The sequence below is a fragment of the Pseudomyrmex gracilis genome, unplaced genomic scaffold, assembly GCF_002006095.1.
Source record: "Pseudomyrmex gracilis isolate BER0280 unplaced genomic scaffold, ASM200609v1 scaffold_128, whole genome shotgun sequence".
Lineage (NCBI taxonomy): Eukaryota > Metazoa > Arthropoda > Insecta > Hymenoptera > Formicidae > Pseudomyrmex > Pseudomyrmex gracilis.
In genome coordinates this window covers 372,031-385,067 of record NW_018020712.1, presented here as the reverse complement: position 1 = coordinate 385,067, position 13,037 = coordinate 372,031, and the positions used below count along the sequence as shown (strand labels likewise).

Sequence of the window (13,037 nt, the reverse complement as noted above, 5' to 3'; positions counted from 1 at the left end):
CGCAAAGGGTAGCTTAACGAGCACGCTAACTTTTCATTCGAGCGATGGAATGGTGACTTTGCTGTTAAATGTTTTAAATTTATATTGTACAACTCGACAACGAGCAGAAACGTAATAACGCAAACGTGCAATTAGTTTTACGCACGTAATATCATTATCCTATATATTCTAATCTCGCTCGTAATAAAAAAAAAAAAAAAAAAACGCGAAACAAAATAAAACACACTTTTTAAATGATTAAATTATATATGTACATTGTATATATTAAATTATTATAAACATTGATTAAATTATGTATATACATTGAAATTATGTATATACATTGCTATTAATAATGTATACACTGAAAACCCAGGGTTCTTTACGTGTGTATGCGCGTGTATAAATAAAATAGAATCATTCTCGGCTCGATCTATCATGTGCTACATATTTCCATTAAACTCCCATTAAACAACACGTATCCGCGCACTAAAATGTGCCTGAAAACATGTAATGTATATATCGCTCACACGCACACACACACACACGTCAGTGTCGAGAGATAAAATACGAGCGAATGAGTGACAAGCGAGCGAATGACGAATGACTAAAAAAATATCGGGATGTTTATATAAAATTATTAATTTATATAAGAGAATTATTTACACCATGTTTTTTTTTTTTGACTCAACGCTCATTAATAATTTGCACGTCGGAGGACAGCGAGACTTTCCCGCGTACTCTAATTACTTAGTATTAAAAAAAAAAAAAAACTGTTAATATGTGCAAAAATATACATGAAATCCAAAATAAAAACTCCGAGATTGCGCGTAACTCTAAAAATCATTAAATTAACGTGACGGCGCGTATTAATAGCAGTCTGTTGGACCGTAATAATAGCACATATCGATCACGTCACTTATCGTACTTCTTCCGCATTAATTTAAGTTTCCCACGATCCCATTTAATCATTCCCGCTATTAATCATTATCAGCGTTCTCTTTCTTTTTCTCTATTCCTCGATCTTATAAATCATTTCATATTTATGAGGCGCAATTCTGAACTATATCATTATTTACCCTCTCCCCTCCCCCGGCGATTCGGAAATGTTTTATCGCGCACAGCAATAAAACTAGTTTTATTTCGACGTACGACAAGCAACAAGCATAGGGTGGGACCAGTGAACATATCATCGTTACTCACATAAGAACGGAAGATGTCTCTTGCGGGGAGAGAGAGAGAGAGAGAGAGAGATCGGTCGAACCTGACCTACCGTAAATTGCGGTCGTGCGTCCCACGTATGTCATGGCGAAGAGTGGGCGGATGATTCAATTCGAATTGAGTGATGCGTTATAGGACCGAGAGTTCTGGTATTTCTATAGATCGCGTCGCCTTCGTATATAACGGAAGTCGGGAATCAAACGAGTGTGATCCGATAAGAAATATCTCGGATGCCTCGTGGTGTTCACGAAATCGGAAATTATTCGACAACATTCCTAGCAAGTACTTCGTCATTGTTGCAAACTTCGTAACAACTACAGTGCGCTATAAATATAACGTTTTAGTTCAACATCTGTTACGCGCCTTTTGATTTATGACTTATAAAATTCGGTTAAAATCTTAAAAAAGTTTCTTGAAAGAGAAACAATCAAGGAAAGTTTAGAAAATAAATTATTTTACATGAGAAGTGTGTGTATGTGTGTGTATTGCTATCTTCGGTATTCAACTTGGTATCCAAGTCCTTGAAGGAATTTCTTCGAAATTATGTGTGGGAGGTGACTATTAATTAACTCTTCGAACACGAACTTGCGCGAGCAACTAATTACAATCTGGATTATATTTAAGTGAATAATTAATTAGCTATTTAATATAATGTATGTAGATGATACATTTTATTTTTAGACGAAATTAGTGCGTCTAAGGCAAGCAGTTTTCAAGTTGTTTATAAAAATAGTTTTCTTTTAAAAATTCTTTTATTGGTATGTTAAAATAATTTTATTTCCGCTATAATTTTCTTAATAGATTCTAAAGAAATCTAACATAAATAATGAGAACAATCAGATACCGAAAAGAAGAAAATGCAAAGAAACCGCACAAAAAAAGATTAGAGGGATGAAGAAATCCAGACCTTTTTAAGTAACGGTCAGGACTTCATTCTTCCTAACGATTGTGCAAAAAAGCATCTCGGCAAATTACTTTTTTAAATAGTGAGTAAAGTAGATTGAAAGCAGACTTTTAAGATAAATACTAGAAGTCTCTTTTCGTTTTTTTTTTTTTTTTTTTTTTTTTTCATTTGCTTTTCACGGAGGTGCAAAAACTTCGTTGATTATCAATTGTGTCAACTAATTGATATTTTTACAGTCTGATAATTGATGTTTTTAAAATCTGTTTCTCGCAATAATTTCAAATGACGAACTGTTTTTTTGTAAGAAAATTAATTTTGAAATTAAATATAAAAACTATTGTACACATTAACAAATTGCAAACGTACACGAGTCTTATATATTGCGAATATGTAACGCGCGGGTGTTCTGATAAGCTGAAACGTTCTGATTTTCGAACTTCTCGACAAACAAAATGTGTTATATTCCATCGGGACAGCGTCTACAGAGACAACAGACAAGTCCGACACGGGGCCGAGATTAAATTTGAGTTTACGGAGACGGTTTCATCGCAGTCGGAGGAGTTACAGTCGGAAGATGATCGTTGGATTACAAGTTCTACTTTGTCAATTCCGTGTTTGGTTTGATGAAGCTCCCCAGCTCGAGACGTTCGTTTGAATGCGCGTTAAAGTCGCTCAAATCTGTGCACGCTAGATAAAATTACATCAAATTGAGATAAGAATTAACGGTAAAGGTTGAACGTTAAAGGTTAAAGGTTACACCGAACACATAACGCCGAGGAGTTAATTTCATTTTTTAAGTACTAAGATTATGGTTTTTTCTTTTTACATAATTTTTATATAGTAACATGTTATTTATCGACTCTCTTTTTTTGTCGCCATCTTGAAAAAATCGTATCAATCTTTTATAAAAAATCTCATACTTATCGATAAGAATTTTTACACGATCTTATCCCGTACGTGTTCCGTCGAAGAAAATAGGAAAGCGTAGCTGGAGAGGTGAGCTGCTGGTGCTTCAGCGAGAAGGAAGTTTACAAAATCAACGCATTGAATTTCAACTACCACTGTCCCTCGCACGAGAGCGCGCTGAAAGTTCGCAACACGGTTCGCTTCAAAAGAGACTGCGAAGATATTGAGTTTCTCGGTGAAATCATACGCGGTGACGTTACAGGTGAGTCGCGCGCGTTTTCTCAAAAACGCTACGAGGGTAAAATCTGGAAAGAACGTACGTGCACACGGGTTTCCGGGAGTTTGTTGATGATTTTAATTTCCTGCGGAAGAGAGAGAGAGAAAGAGTTGGAAGCGAAGTTGAAAAAGATGATCTCGAGCGTGAGATGTGACACCCCCCTCCCATATGTGGGCGTCTCTGTAATGCGTATACTTTTTTAGCGGCGCTCGGCTTGTGCGCTACGTGAAAAACGTCAGGCATAGCGCGCTTTATTATAAATGATCTAAGAAAACCCAGCGCGGGGGCTTACTTGAGAAATTGCGCCGAGATGATACATTTATTTTGCCGTCAAGCGAAATTACGCTCACAAATTAAATTCTTTCTCTCGACTATAATCTTCTCTCTCTCTCTCTCTGTCTCTGTCTCTCTAATTATACTAACTGTATAACAATAATAATAATTAAAGCATTCCTATTTCGTACGCGTCACGTTGAAGTACCTTCATTACAGTCGAGAATGCACAAAATTTGGAAGTAACAATTTCTAGAATTGCGCGCCCGAAGACACACTGTTGCGTCCGTGCGACGGAATGGCTGTCTCTCTGATGGCTGCAGGCGGCGATCGTTATTATCGTCGATCATCATCGAACGCGGCGTACGCGCGCGTTCATCAACGCGGAAAATATCTCCGATATCCGCTGAAAAGCGAGACCACACCGTAGACAAGACTAAGACTCAGAAAAGGGAAGCGCATTAAATAACAGGTATTTCCAGCTTTGTGACGGATTGTACAGCGCTACTCCCGGGAGAAGTCGCTCTGGCATTTCAGTCGCGCCGACTACGTGACCGCTTTACGGGCGCGCGTCTGAAAAGGTGTAATAAAGCGGATAAGCACGCGAATTACCGTAAAGTTGTGCAGCATTCCTCTCCGGGCCACATTTCTTCCGCGGCCGCACAGTCACACCGGGAATTGATTCTGTCGCTTCTGTCGTTCCTTCGCTCGAAATCTTTTTTTTTTCTTTTGCGTAAGTATGCGACGCGTCGATTCGCTTTCCGCTCTGGGAGGCAACGTCTCTTCCGCTCCTCGCGGCTTAATTAACGTCGGACGGGGTGACAATTTATTGCCATTTATCTCGACGTCCGTCCCCGGCTTCGGCAAAGTGTCACCGCAGGCTCTTTATCACAGCGCGCCCCGATTTATGTATCGCACGACACATCCAATTTACACATCGGACGGGAATACTCAATCGAGGATTTAGCCCTTTGATCCGGAGAGGATCACCCTCTTCAACTCTGTTTCGCGGTGGCGGTAATTCGGGATTATATCGCCATTCATCGACCGGTATCTCGCAATAACTAGACGTTTCTCTGACGCACTCCGGGACACCAAGATTACTCGATCAAAACAGTCTTGATTAAAACGTAATCAGCACACGATTGTGTTGCGATGACACAACATCGTTTGACAAGCGCTTTTTGAAGAGATAAAATCCGTTACTCTACGCGGGAACCGTAATTGATATTCGCGTTAAAATTTTGGAAAAAGACGAAGAACGACGTTTTTCGACGTTTTCGAATCCTCGTAATCGAGTCTCGCGCGTTACTCAATTCGTTAAGTGAAGTCGCGCGGAGCGAAGTAAATGATCCTCTCTCTCTCTCTCTCTCTCTCTCTCTCAGTACCGACGCGACTCGCACTGCACTGGCTGTACTATTTTCGGAAAAGTTAGTACAGAGTCGCAATTCCCTGCGCTCAATTTGGCGGGTAAATTAATGGAACGATGCATCGTGTCCCTGGAGCTTGTTTCAAACATGACACGTTTCGAAATTGCTGCCTGTGCGTCGGTGATTTTGTTTGTTTTTTTTCGACAACGCGACGCAAGAAGTGTGGAAGCGCGAGATCGACACGATGCGCGGTTTTGGCCGATTGTGTGATTTCCTTATTACTCTTCGAGGAGACGTTCGCGCGGACGTTTCTGCCGCCCTTTCTATCTGCATCCGAGCGATCATACGCCGCAAAAGAGCAACCGCGTCGCGTGGTGGCGATCCGCGCACTGTTGCCTCGTGATATTCGCCAACCCTCGTCTGCCAGGAGGAGTTTTAGTGTCGGTACCGTCAATGCGCAGCCGCTCGTGCTTCCTACCCACGCGAGGACACACACGAGAGAAATAGGAAAACCGCGGTCTCGCCCGTCTGCGCGCGCGGGATTCACGCGATCTCTTGGATCTCTCGATCTTTCCTTCCTTCTTCCTTCCTCAATCTCGCCCGTCAACCTCTGCGCGGACTCTACGGACATCATGACATTCGGTAACATATGCGTCTCCCGACGCTTTTCGCGTAGGAAACTTTTCTCCCGGTCAAAACCGCGCCGTCAGTTTCCACCCACGTTTTTATTTTTCACAAGTTCCGGATGTGACTACATTTTTCGAAAAAGTTGATATTTCATTCCGAGAGAGTTGAAAAGTGAATTGTTAATTGGCTAAATTGGTTTAATGAATTTCCTGTTCTACAAACGGAAGGTTCAGGATGTGACGTCAATAAATTATGACGATATAATCATGCAATGTAGTAATTAAATATTGCCAATTACATGAAACTGCCGAGAGCAGTACATAATTAATTAAAGGACATTAATTAAGAATATTAAGACGCGTTATAAGGGGTAATGCGTTGGTAATTATTTGGATCTCGCATCGTTGTCTATTTATATTTAACCAATTTCTCTTTAATCAATCAGAAAAGCAAGTAAAGTGAATTAAGATTGTACCGAGGGTTACACAGACCGTCATTTATTATTCAGCAAACGTTTTCTCGATATTTTCGTGCTCAAAGGATGAGGTCTCTCCCGAAAACGTTTCGATGTAGAAACTCCTCACACAATTACTGTGTCTTGAAAGCTTCTCTCTCTCTCTCTCTCTCTCTCTCTCTCTCTCGTCTTAATCTCACAGCGATTAAATTCGTCGGTACGGTTCTCCTCCGCGGTAACGAGAAGTGACCTCCGCAAAAGTTTCAGATGCGGTGGCAACTAAAGTAGTTTAAAGCCGCGAACGACAAATTAGATCGGTAATAAGTCTTCTCTCGCCTATTATACGTACAAATCGCTTGCGACGTATATCGATCGTCGATTTTACGATGAGTCTTTGTTGAGTCTCAGTTTTACGCGCGCGCTCGCGTTCGCGCAGCTGAGAGTTCCATAAACCTCGTTCGAAGTTTGAAGGACGGGAAGAATGCAGCGATGTTTCACCGCGCACGCAAGTCCCATTTCATTCTCCGAATAATTTACTCGCGCGGTAAACACGCGGCCTTGCCCGAGAGAGATGCATTCCCGTCTAATCTCAGAAATGAGCCGTATGGGAGCCGGATTGTTCTTCCATTTCATTTATACGCCGCCGTGCTTTTCTATAGCTCAAGTTTCCGAGCGACTTTTGAACGGCGCAACTTTTCGCCGTTGATGGTTCTTTCATTGATCGCAATTAGTAATCTCTCTCAAATGATTGACGATATAAAAGAACGAAAACGCAAACGAGATTTACGACAGTTCTGCAGAACAGTTTTTCAAATTTTACAAAAAAATAAATGTCAGAAAACAGAATACAAACAAACAAACAAAAATTAAATTCTGTACTTTATAAGAAGCAAAAATTTGCGTGTGCAACATTTTATGAATATTTATATTGAAATAATCGCGATATATATCACAAACAGATACTTGACAACTATTTCTGCGTTTGAAAACTGAAATTTCCCCGCCGCACACACAAAGATTTGGCTCGGGTGAAGTAGAAAGAACGTAATTGCATATGCAAATTAAGGCAAAAGCGTGAATTTGTCGGAATGAATAATGTTCCTGAAAGAAGAAGTCCAGTATGTACCGCACACATTTTTGTTTATGTACATATTGAATAGGATTATGTAAATTACACAAATTGCGATCTACTTTCTATTTTGTTTTTTTTTTGTGTGTTTCTTTTTATCAACACGGTGCTTCGAGAGATTCGGGGGGGAAAAAAAAACAATGAAAAAGCGCGTGGTTTTATAACAGTTGCTTCGTGCAGAAATCCTGCTATTGTTGCTGCATTATCGGTTTTTTTTCTCGAACAAAACGAGCTGTTTCCGAAATGAACTCGGTAAACGAAAAAATAAAATTCTCATTTTTGATAACCGTCAACAACAAAAAAAAAAAAAACAACTTTTTGAAATGAAAAAAATGTTTTCTAGGTCTCCTCGCTCGAAAATTAATTACCAATGATTATGTACGTAGCAACATTTTCGGAATATTTTTCTCTAAACCCATCGACAACGATTAAAAGACGCGCCTTGCCGTAAAGCCGCATTCTGTGTATATATATATATATACGTTTCTTTCGGATCTCCCAGGATTTCGTTAACGAAAGCTACCGATATCGATCCCACGTCCTTGCATTTAATCTACTCTCGATTGCGGGACGGACGGATATTCAGCTGCAAAACGATGTATCTGTCGTCTGATGTTCTTAATTGAATCTGCAGACGATTTTAAATCCCGAAAACACACACACGCAGTTACTACATAAATGCGTTTTTTTTTTATATTCACAAAAATTTCAGATTATTTTCTACCTATTTTCGAATACTCCAACTCGCTAACGTGAAAATTGAATTTACACAGAAAAAAAAGAATAGCAAGAAGATTGGTTACTATGTGGTCAGCAAGAAAAATTTGCCAAACCTATTAAATGTGTTTTGTTTTGCCAACAAAATGTTTTGTTGATAAAAGGAAAAATTCGGTTAACTCAGTGAGAGTTTTTCTTACTGACCGTATCATAGCAAAATTGGTTTTTCCGTTACTGTTTTATTTTTTAACTGATTGTGCGATCTAATAAACAGAAAGTATTGAAATTTTTCGAAGAAAGATAGAACGTTTCATCGTGTGTGTCACTTATCTTTGAAAAAATTTTATCTTACCTTCTACTGTTCGGTGACACACTCGCAAATGAGTGATAAGTAAATTACGCGGAAAAATCTCAATTCTACAAAGCTACTAACTCTTTGAAAAAACACGGGTAACAGAAGGACGAGTCGGTTTATCGGATAATAATCCTTTGTGTCGAACTTGTAGGAGTTCAATTTGCCGGATATGCTTCTGGCGATTCGTGTAGATAGCCGGCACGTGTATATTCGATCCTTGCGCATCGAACGGCGATTATTCATAACGGCACCGAACAGGCGCAAAATAGGTCGAATTACTCATCTAGTTTGCGCGAGCTAGAAATATCTCGAACTATATGCAATTAAATTGTTGGTGCACTCGAGAATTTCACGTCTAACAATTAATTATTCATTTCCACGACTCTCTCTCTCTCTCTCTCCTGTTGTATTTTAATACTCGCACTCGCGGAAGTGCACGTCAATGAATAAAAGAATGTAGTTAATAAAAAATGTAGAAACGTTTTTGAACTGAATTATTTATGCGCTACGATAATAGGCAAAAACTTGCGAACGCGCGCGCAACTTTGCGCGACTCTACGCGCTCGGTATTTTTAAGCAAAATCTTCATTTAAATTGAAACAACTTTAATACCGCGCGATATAAAGCAAAGAATTTCCATATAATACGCTGGCGTAATAATGGCGAGATTACAAAATAATAGCCGCCGTGAACGTCGAATCGAGTTTCGAACTCGGATGCGTCGGATTGCCAAGTTAGCGAGGGACTCTACGTGATATCGCATCGAATTCCAACGACGAAAACGCGAAATTCGGTTGAACAGTATACACACCATTCGATGTATAAGCTTGCTCTAGATGCCAAGAATATCACGCTAGGGTCTGAACAGGTAACGCCTCTATCGATCGTTCTTTATCGCCTCGTTTGGGAACAGATAAGACGGTGAATGATCCGCTCTACGTGCAAATCCATCTATTCAATGAATCGATTTATGTTATAAATACAATGGGGTTGGACGCGTTTAATAGTTCTCAGTGCTCGTTAAACCGTATTCAATATTTGAACACTAAACAACTCATTGGAATAAAACAAACATAAATGTATTCTGTCAAGAATGATACTTGGCATCAAATTTAAATTCGTTTAAATTGAACGAAGACGAGCCGGTAAGAATCTAAATACGGTGGTTTGTTCTTTCAAATTTTTGAAACCGCATCTCCCGATCGAAACGTTTGCAATTTGTTGAAGACATTATATAATAAAAATGTGAAAAAAAAACACACAATCACAACTGTGTTCGGATTCTTATTGGCTTCGTTCGAGTTTTATAAATATATTTCCAAAAAACGTGATGTTAACGAGATCTTTTGTCTAAAATATTTGTAATTATTAGGTTGTTGAACACGTGATCAACAGATCAAGTATGAGAGAACTTTTCGCGACTTTTGTCTCTCGCGTATTTTGTACGCTTTTAAATTTAAATATAAATGAGGATTTCTTTCTTGTGTCTCGGAAAAGTTTCAAAAGTCGAAGCCATTTGCGTGGTCTTGCTTTCGTAGTTCATTAAAAAATAAATCTGCGCTTTCTGGATTATTTTTTCAACTTTAAATGTCGACGCACGGTTTCATACATGTACGTCGTTTGCGAATAATCCGCCGATCGGCGCATAAGTCGCCAACGTCACAAAATCATCAAAGACTCTTATCAACTAATCCGCTTTTATTACGGTCACCGTTCCGTTGGTATTCCTATCTAATTCGAATTTTCCACAGACTCCGGTATTCAAGAGGACGCTTATTCGTCGCATTACAAAGCGACGACGCGGAGGAAATGCAAGAATCGGCTTTCTCTATCATGGGATAGAGTCTCACGTTCCTTTGGTATGATAACGATCTTTATATAAGCACTAGGTAACCTGAATTTTAGACCAGATCACACAATGACAAATTCCTGAGACGAGTGTTCTTCACTTTCATAAAAATTCATATAAACGATAAAATTCGTATCCCCCCGTATATGAATTCTCCTATACATCGTATCGCGCGCGTACCTATTGTCGTTAATTTTTTTTCGTTATAAATAATGCACGAGAGACACACGAATGAAAACTTTTTCAAAGAGTTTTACATTAAGTGTAACATTTAACGTGAGTTGGAGAAACACGACTACTCACTTTAATGGACGGTGGCTTCGATGTAGACGCCGATTAAAAGCACGACAGAAATAAAAAAACAAAAAAATTGCAGAAATGAGAGAATATAAAACAGCCGGTGAGGTGAAGAGAGAGATTGAAATAAAATTATAAAGAGAAAATTCAAAAGTGTAGGTTTTTTGATTAAAAAAAAAAAAAAAAAAAAATCAAGCCATATAATTTACGCCAAATATTTAAAACATTTCTTCTAAATATTTCAAAACTTTTCTTCTTATCCTTGTTAAAACGTACCCTTTTCGGCACGGAATTCAGCTCAGAAAAATATGCGAGCCTAGCGAATTTTCATTCAAGAAAATATTGTTTACAATGTAGTGTGTTCCGACCACCCGGTGCCGCGCTATTTATATCGGTGTAAGAAAAGAGAAAGAGTTGCCTTGACGACAAATATTTGGTCGAAGATTTTTTCTTGTATTTTCATATTTCTCGCGCTTCCCACGCATCGCGATCTCGAACGAGTTTAACGAAATTGTCACGTCCGGTGCGTAACTCGCGGCTCTCAGAATGATTGTATACGCGAGACTTACGAAAAAAGGATATATACTTTATTTAATCACAACGAAATACAACGTTCTAATACCGAAAAAAGCCACCGTGCGTCCGAAGCCGCGCTTTGATTCAAATTTTAATTTCAAAATTTCTTTGACCGGACGTTCAAGGCGACTCTCTCTTTTTCTCTCTCTCTCTCTCGTCTTCTTTCTTCCGTCGAATATTCTGCGGGGGAAGGCTATTCATATCCAGCGGTCGTAACAATATACATGTACCAACATTTACGAAAATTTACGTATCTAATATCATATTTTTCTACACACATGGCTATGGGATTTGCGATCTCGAATTGAAAATCTTTATCGCTAACTGGTGCAAAAAGGACTGCGAGGGTCAAAAGAATATGTCGAAATTAAATACAGTTTCTGCATAAACTGAGTGAGAAATAGATAGCGCCTGCCAAACGTCATTACGAGAAAAGGGACGAGGGCGGCGCATCCAATTATATTGCCTTCCGGCGGGAAAACTCGGTTTTCCCGATGAAGCAATTCGTTCTTGTTTGCAGTCTAGGTCACGGCGAAATACCCCGTCTCTCTCGTCGGAGAAAGACTCCGCGGAAAACGGAAGCCGCAACACGGTCGACAAACGGCGGCGAACTCGGTTGAAATTCAATCAACATCCGTCTTAGATATTCAATTTTTTAGCGAATGTAACATCCCATCAGCGAACGACATCAGAATCGAACGAAAGAGATATTATATATATAATATTCGGTCGGGAGAGAGATCATTAATCTTTTCCCTACTCTCTTTTCTCTCTTTCTCTATTTCGCTTTGCTGAAGTTTGATCGGACTTGAGCCACGTCATGGCGAAAGGTGGAAGCGAAATGTCGGCGATAAAAAGCACAAAAATATTTCCGCACATTTAATCGCGTATATACGATATATACGCGCTGGCCTTCACTTTTCGCCTGTTTACTTGGAACGGGAGGGGGGTGAGGAAAATGATGCTAGCCCGCTCACGTTGAAATGGCACCAACGATTAAAAAGTTGAACATTCCCGTTGAACCGAGAGCAGAGACGCGCGATATTATACGAGCGGCCATCAGAATAAAAGAATGCAAAAAGTATTTTTCATCGAAAAACGGTCGAAGAGCGAAGCTCGTTTGAGAGATTTCGAGAGTGATTGCAAACACATTTTCCTTTCAAAAGTGCCGCTGGGCTGCGAAATGTGGAGAAAGTAACGAACGGAATGGCGTTTCGCTCCGCGCGTTTTCAGCATACGGCAAGTCGGGAAAGCATTTTGGTGGTAACCACTATTCCGCGCATAAACACGTGTTGCTTTTCTTCTACTTTTGGGAATAACGCGCGTACGGGGGGATTTTCGATCTGGGGAGCGGTTATCGCGATTGAAGCGTCCAATCTACGTTCTTTCATGCCACGACTTTCACCGACTTGCGCCATTACGAGTCGCGAGCGGAAATTATTGTATATAACAGCGCAGTCTCGCGTCGTATATATCGATAACCTCGTTTCGCCTCAATTTCGTCAATAAAACGACTTTGTCAAGAAATATCGTTATTTTATAAACGCAATGATATTTGTATATTGTTATACATACAATGTTTTTTGCGTGAAGATCTGATTGATTTGCATAGTCAACTATTAAACTGCAAGATGCAAGTTTTATTCTCTAAGCTTAAAGTATTAAGGATTAATAATAACGTACAAACCACGCACGGTAGTTCCCGTTAAATTATGCACAGTAAATAACTTTAATATTTACCACACACAAGTTTTATACTTTGTCGCAGTATAATTTTGTCTAAAATAAAGAAAAAAAATATTTGTGTGTTACATTATAGAATATTGAGTTTACTTAATTTTATATATTGTACATGTATATATTTGTCAAGTTTCATACTTAACGGTCCAATAAAAATATAACTTTTATTTGTATATCTTATCATTTGTTTCCTGCCAGAAAAAGCGTGTGCAAATAATCAGAATCGATTATATCGATCTTGATTGTTACCTCTTTTCCGCGACGTTGATTGGACGTCTCGGTGACGTTTCTCGGATAATGTGTTTCTTGATTCATGTCATACTGTCGTACGTGTACTAGCTGTCATAATATATTATAATATAT

At 39.2% G+C, this 13,037-nt stretch overlaps 1 protein-coding gene across 3 annotated transcripts in view; it reads right to left on the bottom strand.

The window, feature by feature from the left end:
* LOC109856631 (gamma-aminobutyric acid type B receptor subunit 1) overlaps positions 1 to 5,303 on the bottom strand; it is a 75,838-nt gene extending 70,535 nt beyond the window's left edge. For all 3 annotated transcript variants that reach the window (XM_020432132.1, XM_020432131.1, XM_020432133.1), the window contains exon 1: positions 4,173 to 5,303. The gene's annotated coding sequence lies outside the window, so the exon portion shown is untranslated. The remainder of the gene's footprint in view (positions 1 to 4,172) is intronic.
* Between the last annotated feature and the right edge of the window lie 7,734 nt (positions 5,304 to 13,037).